General features: G+C 40.3%; 1 pseudogene; it reads right to left on the bottom strand.

The window, feature by feature from the left end:
- Positions 1 to 16,337: 16,337 nt before the first annotated feature.
- On the bottom strand, positions 16,338 to 18,225 carry LOC132233352 (KRR1 small subunit processome component homolog; annotated as a pseudogene).
- Between the last annotated feature and the right edge of the window lie 299 nt (positions 18,226 to 18,524).

Consider the following 18,524-nt stretch of genomic DNA (forward strand, 5'->3'; position numbering starts at 1 on the left):
TAATCAGATGCCTCGGTGCTGACCCTCTTGCTGAATGAGGCCAGGCTTTCTAGGTTATTAGTATTTAAAAAGAAATAACCATTGAGTGTAGCATTTCAGTAAATAATGACCTACAAGACTTATTAGGCATATTCCACAAGTTTTCCCACCCACGGCAATGATTAACTTAGAAAACATTACAGGGCTTTTCTGGTGTCAGCTGAGCGGGGTTTGTAGTTCCTCATTCACATTTTTTCACTTAATCCGATGGCTTTGAATTCCTTTGCCTTGCAAGTTCCTATATATATAAAGATTAGAAACTGCTTTTGGCTATGCGGAATTACATGCTTTTAGATGAAATTCAATCCATTGTAAAAGGTTTTGTTCAGAGCAACACTATTTATCCCTTGTTGAATTTGGATGACACAGAGAAGAACATTAGTTCACTGGGAACAGAAATTGTGTTACCCAATTTAAAAAAGCTGTAGCAATAATTTTGGGAAAGACTAGAAAAATTAAACACGGGTGAGTTTATTTAAGCCTTTTAAGGAAAAGAGGAAATACCGGAAGATAATTAAAAGTGCAGGGCCAACTTTCCCTCTGGAATGTCTTTGACTCGCCTGCCTTTTATATAGGTTATGTCATAATGAAGGCTGGGAATTGAAAACAAATTTTTGGTGTTTAAGGAAGTGATGGGTTTTTCTGATTCTTAGTAGTCATCTTTGAGTAAGACAGATTTTAAAAAATCTTCAGGAGTGAAAAGGAAAAAATATTTGGATCTCATGGACTACTGGAAATGTGTGTGTGTGTGTGTGTTTCAAATATAATAGGTTACAAACTTGGAGAAGTCCTGAAAAGTGACCACTGCCCCCTAAATAATTGATCTGACCACTTACAGACCAGAGGGGAGGCTCCTCTCTGAGATGCTTGATATTTGGCTGCAGAATTCCAAAGAAACAGAAGCATGGAGGGTGGGGGTTGGGGTGGGGAGCGGAAGTAAGAAAGGTGTTCACCTATTACCCACCGAGGAAAATGTTGAACAAATATTTCATTTGTTCATATAGCAGGATTAAAATGTTTGTTCCCTGTGGAGCACAGGCATAAATCCTTAGACAATCTGCAAAATTTGTCGAAGGATCACTTGAACTTAACGGTAACACATTCTTGGGGCTTTTGAGAGACACATTTTTACATCCTTACACCCTTTTCAACGAACAGTAAGGCAAAGCACCCGGGGACCTCCTTCATTGTCCTCAGTGTCCTCTGCCGTTCACATCTTAATTTCTTCCCAGATGCATTTAGCAGGTTTTTGTTTTGGTTCGAGTAAATGAGTTTCACCTCAAAGTAGCCACGTCCCTCCCACTTCTGAGCCCACTTTTAATGGATAACCCTTACTTCCTTGTTTCCCAGTCTTCCCCCTAAACACATTTGTTGCTCCACTGTGTTTAACATTAGCATTGAATGGTTCTCAGGATTCATTCAAAGATGGTAAATGAGTTCCCCCCCCCCCCCCCCATTTAATTTACTTGGCTGGAAGTCGTTCATATAAAAAAGATGCCGGGGAAAAGAAAATGAGCAGACATTCTAGGGTAGTGAGGTAACTATTGAGCAGAGGCAGTTCCAGAAGGTTCCACTCAGAGTGGGCTTCGGTGTTGTGGAGCAGGAATCTCCCAGATCCCGGCTCAGTGCCCTGGGATAGAAAGGGTGACATAAATATTTAACCCCTCTCCAGTGGACTCTTCTCATCACCAATAAGTATTATTGACTAATTGACTATTTGCTCCAGGAAGATATTTTGTTTAGAAACTTTTGCTGAGAGACCCAGACTTCTCTGACTAACCTATTGAAGAGGAAACCGGAAATGCTCAACTAAAGCATGCAGATGGCTATTTCATGTGCGCCCAACTCATACTCTGGCTGGGGAAGTTAATATCGCCAGAAAAAAACACAACACAGAAGCTCTGAGGGGGCCAGCCCGCCACCTCCCCAGGGCGGTGGGTGCTTGGTGAAAGCTTGCTGACTGGATGAATGAGCTATCCTGCAAGCTGTGGCTGCCAAGCCTTTGGCTTGTTCCTTTTTGATGTCATTTGTATTAGGCCTGAGATTTGCTTTGAAATCACAGGAAGAAAGACTCTATATAAACTAAATGGCCATTGTTTTGGCTAATATTATTATGTCACACCCATCCCCCATTCCCTCCCAGACAACAATTGAACCAAAGCAATGTTTGTCACATGACACCCGAGGTCAAGTGAGTTCACCTCCCTGCCTTTAGCCTGGCATTATGTAAACCACTGAAATAAAGGCAACTGTTTCTTTGGAGGCACACACTTAATAAAAACACAATTTGAGATGAGAGGGCAGAGGAGGGACATTGTTCTATTTCCTCCAAAAGAGGAACCAAGTCTCCTGCAAATTCCATTTTTGCCTTTGATGAAGCTAACAGCAAAAGGATTGTGGACTTCCAGGTTGTTGCGGAAGGAAGGGCCTGACCTCACCTGCACCAGGTGATTTCTGTTTGTCTCATGCAAGAGGCTAAAGTTTCGTCAACCCCAGATTCTGGGTGAATTGAGGTTGACTTTTTGGTAATGGTAGGGGCAAAAGGAGGCCATGGATTTTGAGCCTCATGAGAGTATCTCCATGTGCTTGTATTGTATAATTTGCAGTGAAAAAAGGAAATGCTCTCACACATCCCTAAATATTGATGAGAAGTGTACCCTTCTCATGCTACTGGGTCTTCATGTTTACCATATATCTATACAGCAGATATTTATTTAGCATCTTTTTGGGTCAGGCTGGTGTCAGACAGACATGATTCTATCTTCCTCAAGTTCCTATGTTTAGCATTGAAAGAGTTATCAGTAAACACAAGAACTCTCACACTCTAAACTACTATATTCAAAAGCTGAAGACTGCTTCGTAATAATAATGAAGAGGAGGTAGAAGAGGAAAAGGAAAAATAAAAGAGAAGAAAATAATACATAAGGCATCAACCAAGAATGAACCAAAAAAGAAAACCTAGGGACTGTGTTAATCAGTAGCAGAAAGGTCAGCCCGGTCCTCAAATCCGCCGGGCCGCCTCGTGACACCCTATCACATAGTATTTGTTTAAGGGACACTCTAGAGTGGGAAACAGTGGGAGAGCCACGGTTTGGGTCAGGCTGCAGATGTTTGCTATTCTTTGGGGAGTTCCCTTCCCTAATAAACACCTGCTGAGGTAACAGGGAATTGTGGCAGCCACAGAGATAGCATAGAAGGGGCCTCCTATTCATCTTGCAAGGGCAAGTTTGGGCCACAAATTCAATACCCTTTGGCTTATAAGAACCCTTCCCTGGTGACACTGAGCCTATTTACCTTCGTCATCCACTGCCAGTGGTGGGAGACCCCCAGTAGAAAGGAGGGAAGAGGCCACACCCAATAAAAGTACATCCTTTCCTGCCCACGGTCCTGTTTTTCCAGATGTATCTATGAGCAGTGCTCGGGCATAGCAAGCCATGAAAATAAGGATGCTGCATAAATTAGGAAAAATATTGCCCGAGGAGTAAGCCACTGCCTCCCAGGGCAGGTGGGAAACGCAGTGGAGCAGAGTCACCAGTGGGATGGGCGGTGTTCAAACCTGGCCCAGTGGATGGGGTGGGCCCCACTTCCCGGGAAGCTGCAGCTTAGTATCGCCATGGGGGAAACATGGGACCAGCGTTGCTCAATCTTCTGAGTTTTTCAAGGGGAGCCAGAAGTCTAGACTTCTGTGTGAAATACCATTTTAAAAAAAAAAATCTCATTTTAAAAAGGTTGCTATCACTATTTTTTTCAACACTGTGGACCAAACAGACATATGTGTGGGCCAGATGCAGCCCAGGTCTGCTACTTTATAGCTCTGGCTTAGCTGAAAACAAAGGGGACTGGATTGGGGAAAACAACTCGAAGAACATAAATTTGGAAAAGTGTTTTTCTGTCCATATTCATGAACTCTTCTGGCTTATGTCACTTGGAGAATAGGCAAGGCTGGGACGGTCTAGGCACCTCGTGAGGTGCCCTTGTTAGGGCCTCTCTTGGGCTTTCTGCTGTCTTCTCAGAACAGGTACCTCCTTAGTTCCAGGATGCCAGCACTCTCCCCAGGGTTAATGGGTGTGCTCACTTCTTCTGAGTTGATGGAAGGACATTAAAATGCTTTTGTGTGGTGGGTCATTCTACCTGGCGATCAACAGAGGTACCAACGAGGCCATGCTCTGAGAATGATCACAACAAGCAACAGTACGGCACTAAAATGTATTTAATTATACGTTGTGGGGAGGGGTGGAGAACGGAGGCCTGATATCACTCTGGGAATAAGAGAAAAATGACTTTTCACTCCAGTCAGTACAAAGCAAATTTCTAGGGTGTGACCTGCAGAGAACATCTGTGACCTTCTTTATTTCAGAAGTTCCAGGAGGAGGCTATGGCTCTGGCTGCCACCGCCGGTTGAGCTGGTCAGCAGGAAGCTTGGCCTGCCAGAAAAACAAGGAAAGGAACAAGAAAGGCTTTTTTCCAACTTATCCAGATGCCTCAGAGCCTAGAGCCTATGGGCCAAAGAGACTGATTTTAATGAGCTTATCGTTACCAGTCTGTAGTAGATATGGTAGGCTACCTGATGCTATAACAAATAAACCCCAAACCTCAGTGGCTTTAACACAGTAAAAGTTCATAATTTTTATGTAGGCAAAATCTATTGGGTATTCAGAGGGTGGCTTCTGTGGGGCTTTCGCCCAAGAATTCCCGGATCCAGCTCCTCCCATTTAGGGCCTTTGCTGGGATAAGCAAAGAGAGAGTATCAACCAGCCTGTCTTAGAGCCAGGCCTAGGAGTGGCAATCTTTGCTTCTGTCACGTTTTGCTGTCCAGAACGTAGTCACATGGACAGAAGCTGTTTACCCTGCTATTGTCTGTAGAGGAGGAAGCAGTGTATGAACATAAAGTCATCCTGACACACTGCCTGTTGACCATCTGAGCAGAGGAGGGAGAATTGTACTAACATGTTCTCCTCCCCTCCCCTTCCTATTCCCCCTTTGCTCTTCTCTCCTTTTCTCTCTTTCCCCTCGTCTTTTTTCTCTCTCATGCTGATTATGACTGGCTAACTACAAGAACAGTGGAGCCCAACTGCTAGGCTTTCTATGAGGTTGAACTTGAAAAATCAAAGAAGAAGCATAATGGTTTCATTCAGATTGGATCATAAAAGCTAATTTGTCTTTAGCCTATTACTTAATTTCTTGCTTGATGGAGTTGTTTTCAAAGAACTCTTATTCCTTCTCCTTCTTAGTAAGTTTAAACTCATATGAACACAAAGACCGATAAAAGATGTATGTGGACAACCCCAATTAAACATGCACCTAGGTTTTTCTGACCAAGACAAATTATTTAATTCATTAATTCATTGCACTTTTAAAGTGGCTTTCATCATAAGACATAATGGTACTTTACAAATAATTAAGTCATTAATATTTATCCCCATGAGTTTTTGAGGTATCTGAGCCAAACGTCAAACTTCTTTAGTTTATAGGGGAGAAACTGAGTCACAGAACTAAAAGATTAGTCCATGGTCACCTTCACAAGTAATCATTGCCAGAAGCTCCTAAGACTCTTAATCATTTAATTCCCCAAAGCAGATCAGAACTTAAACCCCTTACATTACTCCTACAAAAACTAAACTGTATTTATGTGTTGGGTATTTTTAAATATGCATTTTTGAATCATTGCCACTAAAATGACAGGCCCTTTGTCTTAATTCAGAAATAGTTAGAACATATATTTAAAGAGTTTGCTCAATCAAAGACAAGATTTTGAAAGCCACAAAGTCATGCTAGTTGTCCAAGCAAGCGGGTCCTCTTGGTTTATGAATCTGGCTTCATGGTGAACCTGTGTTCCTATAAAGCCTGGCCTTGAAATGCAATTTACAGAGTATCAGTAAGATGTGCTGTTCTTACTGATGTGCAAACAGTGTATGTGGGGAGACAATTATCTTCTAACCAAATTAGGTGAAAAATATCTATTTAATGCACTGTATATAGAATTGTCAAATTAAATAGATTTTTGAGTGGGCTTAAAGTGACATTTTTTGGGGAGGGTTTATTGACCAGATGCAGTGAATCTGAGATCAATTAATTTTGCTTTGAAGTTTGTTCTTGATCCAGATCTTCAATAAGAAGGTAGTTTCCAAATCACTGGTCTGTGAACACTGCTTGTGATTAATTACCCTTTTATAATCTTAGGAATTCTGTTCTTTGCTATATTTTGAATAACTCAGACTCCATGGGGAGTTGTATTTTGGCTGGTATTTTTGGAACGGCTAATAAACACCTACTTCCTGTTTTTCTTACTACTGTGTATAGCAAAATTGTAAAATTACTTGTATTGCCATCTCTGTTTCTTGTGTTTAACCAGCCCTGATTTATGTTGTGGACTAATCTGCATTAAAGAGTCTTTGCCAACACATTTCTCATAGCTTCAAAATGTAAGATACTGTGTCTGACTATTGCAATACAAACTTGGAAGATGATAGGAGAAAGTATTTCATTTCATCAGCACAGAAAGATTAGACTTTTAGTATCTTGGGCCCCAAATAATTCTTGGAAAGAAGCTAAGTGTATTTTTATTTTGTTTCTTACATATTTTTTCAGTTCAGTAGTTTTATTCTTTTTGGAAAATGTGATAGGATAGAAAATACTTTTCTGTTTTCCTTTGAGGTGCAGTTTTTCTTGCTAAAGTCTAAACAGCATATTTAACCAATGGTAAATACTATTATTATTATTATTATTACTAATCTCAGGTTTTTATTTTTATTTTTTTAATTTTATTTTTAACTTTTTATTATTTTAAATAATTTTTACTTTTTAATTACAGTTGACATACAATATTATATTAATTTCAGGTGTACAACATAGTGATTAGATATTTATATAATCTGTGAAGTGACTAATAAGTTTAGTACCCATCTGGCACTATACTTAGTTATTATAATATTATTGACTTGCTTAATATTATTTCTCTTGTATTCCCTATGCTGTAATGTTATATTCCCTTGACTATTTTTATAATTGACAATTTTCACATCTCAATCCCTTCCCTTTTTTCACCCATTTATCTTCCCAACCCCCTTCCTATCTGGCAACCATCAAAATGTTCTCTGTATCTATGAATCTGTTTCTGTTTTGTTAGTTCATTTATTTTTTTATATCTCACATATAATTGAAGTCATATGGTATTTGTCTTGCTCTGTTTGACTTATTTCCCTGAGCACAGTACCCTCTAAGTCCATCCATGTTGTTGCAGATGGCAAGATTTCATTCTTTTTTTATGGCTGAGTAATATTCCTTTGTATATATGTACTACCTTTTTATACATTCATCTGCTGATGGACACTTAGATTGCTTCCATATCTTCACTATTGTAAGCGATGCTGCAATTAGCATAGGTATGCTCCTGTCTTTTCAAACTAGCATTCTGGGTTTCTTCAGATAAGTACCCAGGAGTGGAATTGCTAGGTTCTTCCTTGTTTCTTGCGATAGCCTTTGTTTTAAAGCCTATTTTTTCTGATATAAGTATTTCTACCCTAGTTTTTTTTTTATTTTGTTTTGTTTCTATTTGTATGAAATATCTTTTTTCATCCCTTTACCTTCAGTCTGTGTGGGTCTCCTGTTCCCTTACCCATTTAGGTGCCTTATATCTTTTGATTGGAGCATTTACTCCATTTACACTTAAAGTAATTATTGATAGATGTGTAATTATTGCCACTTCATAATTAATATTTTTTATTTTTTCTTCTTCTTAAAGAAGTTTCGTCAGCATTCCTTATAATACTGGTTTGGTAGTGATGAACTCCTTTAGCTTTTTCTTGTCTGGAATACTCATCTCAGGTTTTTAATTTACAAAATACTCTTGTTGCATTTGTTGCACACATTAGCCTGGCCAGCACTGAAACCTCCAGCTGGTGTTGTGTCGTCTGTAGGCTCAAGTCGAAGTCCAGGAAGTTGCTGACTTAAGATAGGTTGGGGCCTCCCACAGGAGCCCGGGAGAACTGGCCTGTGTCTAGCACTAGCTCCAAGAGGAGGTGGCTCTCTTTGCCTTGCAAGTCCAGACAGTTATCGAGTGAATGATCAACAGATATTCATTTTCCTATGCTGAGAGAAAAGTATAGAGAGTTAATGAGTTATTAGTGCCCTGGAATCTCTACCCCTTTTCTGCTCTCCTACCAGACCTCCAGCACACGCTCCTGGTGACTGAGATTGGAATGGAAAGGTTGAAAATGACATGTGATGTTGCTCAGGAACAGTCTATGAATTAGGCACTGCACTGTGATGGAGCAGTAATACCCTTGGACTTGGGCAATTGGGCCCTCCTGGAACCCCTTTTTTGGTGGATGCTGCTCAGAGCCTTTTCTGCTTTGCTTCTAACCAATGGGGCAAGACATTTTGGGGCTTAAGAAGCATGCACCCAGAGCTCATGCCCAATCCCTCTATAATCTGGGTACTGAGACTAGATAATTCCTGCCCAAATGACCCTAATATTTTTTGCAGGGCCTATGAAGGCCTCATTCCTCATCTGTCCTCCTAAGAGTGGCATGTGTGTGTTGAGAGAATGGAGTTTGGACATGAGGAATAGGGTATCCACACACATGCACCCCAGGTCCTCACAATGCAGGATGGATCCAGTTATGGGAACAAAGGCAAGAAGCCAATACTGGAGACCTTCACATATGTTCTTGCTCTGGTCAGGAGACGTTAGGGGCAGTCCCATTGTGCGGGGCCAAAGGAAAGGTGGAGCTTAAAACCTCCACTGTGCACCCCAAGTTTCTATCCTTTTCTCTTCCAGTTTCTTTGCTCTCTTAACAACATTTTTATATCTTCACCTCTCACCTCTCTGCAGTTGACTGCCCAAACCACCTTTCTAACCTCTCTAATCCCTACTCCCACTTTCAACGGCCATCTTGTTTTTTCTCCTGGAAGGTTCTATCAGCACCGCAAAGGCAACATTGGAAACCCGAATGAAATTCAGAATCTCCTACAACCAGCTCTTATTTTTGAGATCTCTTCTTCGGCCAACCACACCAGCTTCTGTAATTATCCTGCCAGCTGTATTCAGAACCAGGTTTGACTTTTTGCTCTCCCCTCTGCCTTCATTTACTTTATTCAAAATGAATGAATGAATTCTGAATGTGAGGCAGATTATCACTGTGCAAAATCTCTCGTTTGCTGCTGCCTCCTGCTCACTAGCAGACCTCTCCAACTCATCACCTCATTTTGCTCCAACCAGCTTCCTCCATGTGGCCAGACTCATCTTCCCAGAGGACAGGAGCCCTCATATCACTCCCCTGCTCAAGAGCCTTAAAGAAGTCTCATTTGCTGAGCAAATTTAGCAAAAACTCCTTAGCCAGTTCTTTAATTTTTTAGTGTTTCTTTGATATATATTCTCTCTCCTATCAAACCATTGTATTCCCTCAAGATCAATTTAAAATAATACCAAGAAGCTTATCTTGAGTTCTCAACTATAGTGAATATTTTTTCTTCATTTAATGCCTGTTTTATTGTATAATATTTCAAATAGGCAAGATTTGCGAATAATATGATGAACAGCAAATCACTGGTACAGATTGGCAGAGGGGACTGCCCAAGGAGACACTCAGCTGTGAGCCATCAGTAGTCTATGCTCCTGGCAGCTGGAAGTACAAAGCGGGACCTGGGTGGTTATACCGCAGTATCCACTCCATTGCATTATTAAGATCCAGTCAATTAATCAAACTACTGTGATTACAAATACTGGTGCTGGGGTGAGAGAGCCCTGGGATTGAATCCCAGACCAACAACTCATCCTGCTAGGTAACCTTGGACAAGTTAACTATACGTAGTGTTATTCATGATATTCTTTCAACAGATATTCATTGAGTACTTGAGAGTACCTTCCTTGAGATTATTGTGAGGGTTAAGTGAATGAATACTCTTAACTACTCAACCCAGCTTCTGGTACATGTTTAATGCTTGATAAACAGTGACTATTATTTATTATGATTAATAATACTGTGGGTAAAAGCCGGTGTTACTTTGGCTCTGCCAGTGTAGTACAGCAAGAAACTTTCTTGGAATGTGCTTCTGTGGCTTTCTTAGATAAATGCAGTGCTCTGAGGTTAGTGGGATTTATTCTCTAGTCTAAGCCAGTAAATACCTTAGCTGTTTAATAAAATATTTCCTGGATTTATATTTAAAACTCAACTGACTTCCCACTTCTCAAGACCAGTTGTTATTTTTCTCTTCCTATTTTCATATGACTTAATCCCTATAACAAACGGGTAATCTCAGACAAGAGAAATAATTCAAATACCCCAATTCTATCAGATGACTGTGGTACCTAGCTTTAGGAGAAAATTCTTTTTTGTTGTTGGTGTTAGGATTGGCAGAATCAAATAAACTTTAGAGCCAAAGGGGTCCACAGACCTTAAAGATGATCCAGGGGTAATGGTTTTCATTTTTGTAAGCAGTAGGAATCATCACCTCCTACCCCCGCCACTTTTTTAATAAATGAGATATTATGCAACAGCCCATTATTTGGAGCAAGAAAACACAGACCAGCTCTGGTTGAAGTTGGGATGAGAAGACTAAAATTCACCATCTCTACTTGCTCTTTGCAGTCTACATTTTAATATAGCCATCCTTGATATATCTCTTGGTCATAGTTTAAAAAAAAATCACTGGTGTAGAGTAACTAATTCATTGTAAAGATGAAAAATGCCTGGTTTTCTTCCTGCCTTCCGCGCCACTTCTTCTGAATCTCTTTTGCTGGGTCCTCCTTCTTCTACCACTGGGGCTCCTCACACTCTGTTCTTGAACCTCTCTTCTTTATACAGTCACATCTCTGATGATTCTGTACAATGGTATGGCTTTCAGTTCCACTTATATCCTATTGATTCCCAAATTTATATCTCCAGCCCAGACCTCTGTCCTGAACCCCAAACATATTTCCCACTGCCTAACTGAAAGCTGTCTCGGGTATCCAATAGATCGCTCAAAATGAACATAGCCCAAAGGAGATGCCTGCAAGGCTGCTCTGCTTTATTTAACGGTAACTCTGTCCTTCTAGTTGTGTGACCCTCAGAGTCCTCATCTCCACTCTTTCTCTGACGATCCACATCCAAGTCACCAGACATCTTGTGGACTTCACCTTAAACATACTTTAAATCAGATAATTTCTCCTTCATTGCTGTTGGCCTGTCTCATAGCATCTTTATCGCTCAGCTGCATGATTGCAATAGTATGGTCTCTTAGGGTGATAACATAACTTATCTCTGAACTAAGACATTTTGAAGACTTCAAGGAGAGAGGCATTCATAAGTGTATTAAGACACATTGCCCAGGATTGTTCTTGGCAAACAGGGGTATAGTCATCCTACCCATAACTCATCTTCCTATCTCTACTCCTGCTACCTTGAAGTTTAATCCTGATATATCAGCCAGAGTGCTCCTGTTCAGCTGTGGCTTTAGATCATATCACACTGTTCTAGCCACTTCAATGGACCTCATTTCACTCAAAGTAAAGCTCAAGTCCTTACAAGGTCCTATGCCATCTGCTCCCTTTTGCCTCCAAACACATTTCCTGACACTCTTCTTCTCCCCCTCTGTCCAGCAGCCTCTCTGCTGTTTTTCAGCCAGGCCAGGCAGGCTCCCACCTCAGGACATTCCTATCTGCCATTTCTCTGTCTGAATGCCCTTCCCCTGGATGTTTGCATGGCTGCATCCCTCAACCCCTTCAAATGTCAGTCGTTGAGGCTGACTCTTATCATGTTATTTTAAATTATAACCACCCTCTTCCACTCCTCATTTCCATTTCTTTGCTAACTTTTTGCATAGTACTCTTCTAATATTTTTATAAACTTTACTTCTTAAATATTTACTTTCTGTCTCGGACCAATAGATTATAAACTCCATGTAGATGAGGAACTTTTTGCTTGGTTTCTGCTGTATCTCCTGAGCCTAGAGCAGAGCCTGGCATATAGTTGGAACTCAAAAGATATTTGCTGATAACTGAGCAAAGAAGCCAAAAGACTCCAAAGGTTAAAGGGCTTCATTCAGTCACTAGATGAGCTTGTGGAAAGTCTGAATCTGGAGCTGGAGTCCCTGACTTCCCATCTTAAGGGCTTTGGTTTGTATTATAGACCACAACATGCAATGAGATAACAGACCAAACTACTGGTTGTTCAGCTGAGCTCTGTTGTAACTGGGCACTTTATCTTGTTCGGATCTGCATGTCATTTCTAAAGTTCATTGCTGAAGGCTAGGTCTATAAATGACATTGGAAACGTATCAAAAAAATTCATGAAGGACTAATTCTTAGAAGTCATTCTTTGTTTTAAGAGCAGTGATGTGAAAACAAATGCAATCCTATTCAGAGGATGATCTGAGGATTTCTGCTTCAATCCTATTGAACTAGAGATTAAAATAGCACTTTCTGTGGTGACTGCCTCAGAAAACAGATTCTAAGAAATTGGCTATGTTTGAGGAAGAGAATGAGAGGCTGGACATGGGGCTCTGCAAATGCTTGGAAATCTGAACTCTGGGGCACTCTGTAATTCTATTTTCATGCTCCTCTATTTCTTTGAAAATATAAATCTTGCCTTCCTGCAAATATGAGGTGATGAGTGAGTCAAATTAATGTGGGAATTACTGCTGGTAATGTACGACTTTTTTCCATTTCTTATGTCTGAAATGTCTTCCCCACACTCATTCCCAAGCTTCTTCCAAAAAAAAAAAAATCCAAAGTTGAATTGTTTTCAATAGTTTGAAATATTTACATGTTGCTTCACCTGCTATATCTTGATTTCAAAATGTTATCAAACTACTTTCATAAGAGTCTGCCTTGAATATCCAGTTAAATTTATAATCATCTGGAGGTAGAGGATAAGTACCTGTGTACCTTTTTTTTCTTAAGTTTCTCTCTTAAACTTGTTTATTTATCTCAGAAGGGTCAATGAAGAAAATGAGAAGACCTTGATTCCACTTTCAGCTTTCTGTTTACTATCTATATAATCTCTTCAATTCAATTTCCTCATCTGTGAAATGATAATAATCCTATAAAATAAAAAGCTAATATGCAAATTGTCCCCTTGACCAGGAATTTGGGAGTTTGATCAGGGGATGGAGTCAGCTGGCCAACTGCCCTCAGCTCCTCCCCCAGGCCAGCCTGATTGGCCCCAATCAGGGCAGGCCGGCCGACCCCACCCGTGCACAAATTTGTGCACCAGGCCTCTAGTAATAATAATAATAATAATAATAAATAATAATAATAATGATAGTAAATAAAACTTCAGTGGGCAGGGCAGAACATCAAGTAAATAATATATGTATTAGTAGCCATTGAGTTGTTGGTCTTGAATTCTTACTTTTGAAATAACTTCCCTCTGATGCCCCTCCCACTCCCATCTGCACAGTTTACAATGGCTCAGCTCTTGCCAGACATATTTGAGCCATATGACCCAGCTTCCCTAGCCAGGAGATTGACAAATGATTCCTGACCAAGGAGGCTCTTTAAACCCTTGAAAGTAAGACCAAAAACAACAACAACAACAAAAAAAACCAGTTTCATTTGACTATCCTTTTAAGTTGAGAAGAGACAAACTCAAATGTTTGGTTGGGGACATATTTTCTGTCATGCACCTGAATCAGAGAGAAAGCTGCTCTGCAGTTGAAGAGAATAAAGACAAAAGGAAGAAGGATTTTTTTGGGTTTCCTGGACCAGAGCATTCTACTTCCTCATTCCTGAGGCCCAGCTGCAATTCTGCCCTGAGGCAGTGAGAAACCCTGGTTCCTACATGATCAACTATTATCATTATTATTTGCTTTATTTAGCTTGAGTTGGTTTCTGTTACAACTGAAGGCATGCTGGTTAATACATTGTATAAGCAATGATTGGTAAATCAGATATAAAGGATGATTACTGAGTAACTGCTTTCTCACTGTTCCACATTCCCTTTTTATGCTTGAGTCCTAGATGGCAGTGAGGATTTTGAAGTGAATCAACATCTGAGCCCTCCACTTCCATCCCAACCTCACACCAAGGCATTCTTTGTTACCACCAGTCACCAAATATCACTTCCTTTGCACTATATCAAGCTGATACAGCTGTTCCGTGGGCAAGAAAGGAATTGGGACTTTTGTGGTAGCGAACTAAGACGGAGTCAGGACAGTAAGAATGCACAGCCCTTAAGAATAACTATTTCGCCCAAAAGGCTCCTAGAGCAATAATTACTTTCGGGGGTGCTGGCACTGGTGGATGAGAGGCCAGTGAAGCTGGGCGAGACTATTTCACAGCATGCTCTCAGGATCACTCCAGGACAGGCCTTGCAGGGATTCACGGCTGTGCCTCATAGTTAACACTCATATGCAGTCTGTTTTGGTTTCACTCATACCACATCATGATGTGACCTGTGCTGCCTGTTGGATGCAAAGATCTGTAGGTTGAACTCTTTTCCTTTAATTTCATATTAAACTTTTAAAAGAGATTCTAACACAAAGGACCCATTCAAGTTTTCTACTGTTGTGAAGAAGTTGAAAACACACACACACACACACACACACACACACACACACACACACACGCAAGCACCTTGGCTGTTGGCTAGCTACGGAGGATGCAGTTAAGAGCACCTCCGAGCTTTTCTCCACACCTCCCACGATTAAAGTCAATTCACGAGGTTAACTGCAGGCACCCACATCGGATATAATTTCCGAGTCAGAACCAATGGGGAGCAACCTTGCCCTCCAAGAGGAATGTGCGGTCTGCATGGCAAATGTCACAGGTGGCGTGGCACACTGCGGAAAACCACATTTCTCTGTCATCTACTCTTTTATGTGAAAATTCAAGGGCCTGCCTACAACCGGAGTGGCTCTGTCTCCCAGCACTGGAGAAATGTGAGGAGGGTCTCGAACACCAGCACTGTGAGTGTTTTCGGACTGTGGCAGAAATGGCTCTGATGGGAAAATGGGTGGCCGAGGAACATGACTGAAGCCATCTCTTGCTGAGAGGTGGCCAGTTAGCTGAGGACCAGGAGGTCAAGCAGAATCCTGGTCAGAGTTCAGTTGAATGATCCCGATGAGGCCATCAGGGTTCTCTGAGCTGCAATTTTACAGCTGAGAGAGTTCTGCCACCAACAATTGGGTTGCAGAGGAAACATGCTTCCCTCTCAAATTTACTTTCACCCCTCTTCCCACTCATTGATTTTGATAGTTTTAAAACATCCTGAAAGAGATGACCAAATGAATTTTGTCTCCCCAAGGTTCTCTTCTATGGCATGTTCTCTAAAATTTTTGATCATTAATTAACATGCTATAGCAGTTTGGTAACTTGCCAATTTGGAAATACCTAATAAAAAGATTTATGGCATTGCAAATTATACACAATTATATTGCAATTCAATGACTTAAGATTGTTCTAAAGCTAGAAAAAGTAATTATATTCTTTGGTTGATCTCTATGTAAAATATAGAGCATCAGCGCATCAGCCATTCACATAATGTATCAAATCCCAAGATAAGAACCAATGCTATTGTATTGATTTCTCTGCAGGAAAGGAGCCACACAGTTCAAGGGGCTTACACTTTGGAATTGGACTTGGTGTGGACCCTGGCTTTACCACAGCACAGTGGAAAACAACTCCTTAGGAATAAATTGATTAATTAATACTGATTATTCCCAATGTTGAGTGCAGTACCTGGTGTTTGGTAGGTACTCAAGGTTTTTGATTAATTGATTGATGGTTTGCCAAATGCTTTAATATAAAATTTCAATTTTACTTTGAAAGGAGCAGCTACAGTTGCCATGCAAGGAATTAAACCTTCCTAGAACAATATCTCCATGTATGATTGTTACCATGATTTGTTCCAGAGAATAGAATTATGGACAGAAGTTGAAAATCCGAAGGAAGGTAATTTCAGCTCAATTTTAAGAACTATTTGACAATTAGCGCTGCCCATTTGTACAGTGGGTGATCCTGTGAGGTATATTAGAAGATGAAATGATCTTCAGAACACCCACTTTCCCTGAAATATCTTCCTCCTTCTATTGTATCCTGTACTGATGTTATTTATTTTTTAAGAATATAATAATTTATATTTATTAAAAATAGCTGTTTACGTAAACACTGTTATAAAGAACAAAACAAACTCAGAAAAAAAACTAATCAGAGTATTACTTCTTATATTAACTAATGCCCTAATATCACAAACTTATTTATTTGAGAGAGAGAGAGCGAGCGAGCGAGAGAGAAACATTGATTTGCTGTTCCACTTATTTATGCATTCATTGGTTGAATCTTATATGTGCCCAGCCAATGTCTATCTCAAAATTCTTTACAAAAGAGATAGCTTAGTAAGTTCTAGTTCAGGATTGTTGTTTTTAACACATATTACATTTTTCCTCCTTTTCTTTTTATCTGCTTCCATTTTATGCTTAACTTTTTTTAGCTGCAAGAGCTCCCAGTTGTTTATGCATTGCTTTCTTCATCTTTTCCTTGATGGCAGCCACATCAATTTTAGTTTTAGTAGAAGCTCTCTCAGGTTTTACAGCTGGCTTTTCTGTAGGTGGAATATCGCTTTCTTTTTCTCTTGTTCTTACTGAGCGTATCCACTTGTCTAGCCTTTATTGCTTTCATTGTCTGGCACGTTTTTTGACTTGCCTTCAGAAAGTATTCACCACTGGGCACTTCTTTATCAATCTGACGTTCCAGCTGTGGTGGTGGGCATGGTGTATACTCTTTCCTAACAGATTTTTTTCTTTGGTTCCTTGCATTTATTCATATTTTTTGTGTGTGACCTGTGGCAAAAATTGTTCCCAACTTTGTGATGACAATTCAGAATCTTTTTGCCAACTCTTGTTTAATCATTAAGGTCTCTTTTAACCACTCAAAGATCCAAATGGCGGAAACCGTGTTTTCCTGGATCGTGATGTAACAGTTTATTAAAGTTTCCAATGTTCAAATGAAACACTACTTGCTAATGGTGCTATCAGGTCTCTGGCCCTAATGATGGTATCTGGCTCGAAATCTTCTTAGTTTTCCAAACAGTCATGCTGCCTTCCATCAGGTCCAGGGGTATGTTCACGTGGTGTTTATTCAAGGCTTTCTGTACCGCTGGCCAGCAATCTTTCAAGTAAGCCTCTCTATAATTTGAGAACGAAGTTGCAAAACTGCCCTCCTTTAAGAGTCCTCTGGGATTGTCCTCTTTGGAAATAGCTGGTTCCTGCCAATCATCAGGAACGGTGAGGAGTTGTGTTCATCTCTGTTCTTCCCCGGCTTTGACTTCTGGTTACAAAATTCACTTTTCTCGGCCCTTTCAGTTGGGAAGACGCCATCTTTAAATTGCCTGTTCTTTTTTATTAATTGATATTTTAAGAATTTGTGTCTATATATGAACCAGATAATGTTAGTGAACTTGAACCAGTCACTATACACCAATCTCTTGGAATGTCAGAGCAATGTCCCATCTGGACAAGCATTGTGAAGGTCCACCTCGTCTTGAGTGAATGGAAGGGGTGGGGATGTGGTTACACGTTAAGTGAATAGGGGATGTGGTTCTCAGATAAGTTCTAAGATAAGTGAATACCTCTGCTTGTGACTCAATCTTGGAAGGGTTCGGATGTGAGCATTCAAAATTTAGCAGCAAGCTAATCGGATACTAGGATCCGGAAAAACGATTTTAAAAAAATTGTTCTGGGCTTTCCTGTTGTGTGTTCTTCACTCCCTCCTACTAACAATTTACTCAGGGCTCTGCTGGGTGACCAACTGGGCCATCCTGGAGATGTCCCTGTCTCTAAGACTGAGGGGTGGGATGTAGGGAGTGGGAAGAAAAAGGTATACTGAATTGGCTTTTCTATTCATTTTAAAATTTCCATCTGTTTTAAAAGACTAGCTAGTAACAGAAATAAATTTAATTAGTCTATTTCAGGTTGGGAAGAAAATTTGAAGTTCAAGTGAATTCTGAGAGTTGTATATCTATTAACCTGGATCTACCTAGAACCACCCAGAGAGGTGTTTCTATCCTTTCCTGGTGGGCTGATGCAGTAACTGTGATGGTCAATTCTATGTTCTTTTACAATTTGGGGAATCTATGGGGATTTTAAAGACAAGGTGGAATGAATTCTGGATTTGGAGGTGAGAAAGTTCTGGACCAAAAGATTTACCACGTGGTTCTGCTTGTAGAGCTTCTGCTTGCTGTGGCTGCTAGGTACAAATCTGTGCATTTTTCTCTAGTGCAGCTTTCACAAAGGGGTTGACCAGAACTCTTACCTCTTGGCCTAATTTTTTGCTGCTCAGAAGGAAGCTGTGGAAATGCCTTGGATTTAATCATGGCAAATGATGTGTTTACCTCAGGACATTTTAAGTTAATGAAAAACCTGGAAAATATCAATTTGGTCATAATGCAAAGCCCAGAAAGCAGTAAATAATTCTAGCACCTTTCTGTGTCCAGGAAACACAAAACTAGCTTTGTTTTATTCTTTTTTCTATTTTAAATCTATATTCTGTTTTAAATCTCCGTGGG

Source organism: Myotis daubentonii, chromosome 1 (assembly GCF_963259705.1).
Source record: "Myotis daubentonii chromosome 1, mMyoDau2.1, whole genome shotgun sequence".
Taxonomy (NCBI): Eukaryota; Metazoa; Chordata; class Mammalia; order Chiroptera; family Vespertilionidae; genus Myotis; species Myotis daubentonii.